The following is a 1,535-nucleotide window of genomic DNA, read 5'->3' on the forward strand; positions in this document are numbered from 1 at the left end:
TCAAAAATCTTACCAATTATATATATAAGCAAAAGACGGAATTTTCGAAATTACATTTTTTTCACGGAGTCTGAAAATCTCTTAAAATGTCAATAATTATAAAAATACCGCTCAAGTAACAAATAAGAAAAAAAAAATCCAGATAAATCAAGATACATGACTCTTAGGTTGCCTCAACGCTTAAAAAAAAAATCGGATCTCAACACTCATACAATTGTTCATGCTACAGTGATATTTTTTAATTAATAAGAAAAAAATGTATCAAGAAAAGTTTAAATTTATTTTTTCAAATTAAAATATATTAATTATTTCGAAATTCGTATATATATATGTATATATATATTAAGCAGTTGCGTCAATGGACATGATAGCTCTTTAGAAAGTCAACTGTATCCTCCGAAATCTCTGAAAGCAAAACAACCGTGAAGTATGAGTCATATGACTAACATTTATTTTTTATTTTTTTATCAACATGTCTGAGTCATGACTAACCTAACATATTTATGACTTTTTTCACCCAACCAGACTCAAGAAAGAAACGCATTTTTATGGATAGATTCAATGCGCTAACTTGGTGTCTTTAATTAGCCAGATTTCTCTTATTTCTATGCAAAAAACCTATCACGTGTCAACACGTGAGTGGATCGTTTGGAATCGTGAATCGGACCGTATAGCATTGCTCAATAAAAAAAACTATAAACTCAACCAAAGCCAAAGACAGGGCCGATCCTAATGATAGACCACTTAAGCAAAGGTTTAAGGCCCCAAATTTTTTGTGAAAAAGGTTTTAAAAAAAGGCCTCATATTTTTGAAAAAAATGTCTCGAATTTTTTACAAAATAAACTATGTGAAATTTGTTGTCATTAGCCCATTTTACACTTATTGTTAGGGGAATAACCTAAGTTTCATTTAATTAAGGAAAATAGCCCATTTTTTCTTAGCAGACAATTATACCTTTCGCGAATCAGTTAATTAATTAACAGACTGAATTGAGTTACGCTAATTAATTAACTAAATGTTTGAATTGGAAATTCACAAAAAAATTTACAAAAATAAGAACTTAAGTTAATTCATATTCAAAGCATTCAAATTTCTATTCAAATCATTCAATTAATTAACTTAATTCCTAATTCAGTCAGTTAGTAAATTAATCTTACTCACAAAAAAAAAAAAATCAGAACCTAAGCTAATTCTTAATTCAACCAATCAGTTAATTAATTATTCTAACTCAATTCAGTTAGTTAATTAATTAAATGATTCGCGAATTAGCACTGATTCAACAAAATAGCTCAACAATTCAACAAACCGATCGATCGATGGTAGATAGAGCCGTAACGGACTCAACAGCCCATGGGTGAGAGATCAGAGGCGACTTTCTCGGTATTGCCGTTCCGGAAAGACGGGTACCGAAAATCACGAACCCAAAGACATTTTCTCTTTTTTTTTCCCTTTTAATTTAAAAAGACAATGTTAAAAATTGCTGTTAAAAAAGTCATAGTATTATTTTTGAATTTTATATTTATTTATTTTTGTAA

The sequence above is a fragment of the Urtica dioica genome, chromosome 11 (assembly GCF_054948205.1).
Source record: "Urtica dioica subsp. dioica isolate 48M chromosome 11, U.dioica_male_clone48M_v1_H2, whole genome shotgun sequence".
Classification (NCBI taxonomy): domain Eukaryota; kingdom Viridiplantae; phylum Streptophyta; class Magnoliopsida; order Rosales; family Urticaceae; genus Urtica; species Urtica dioica.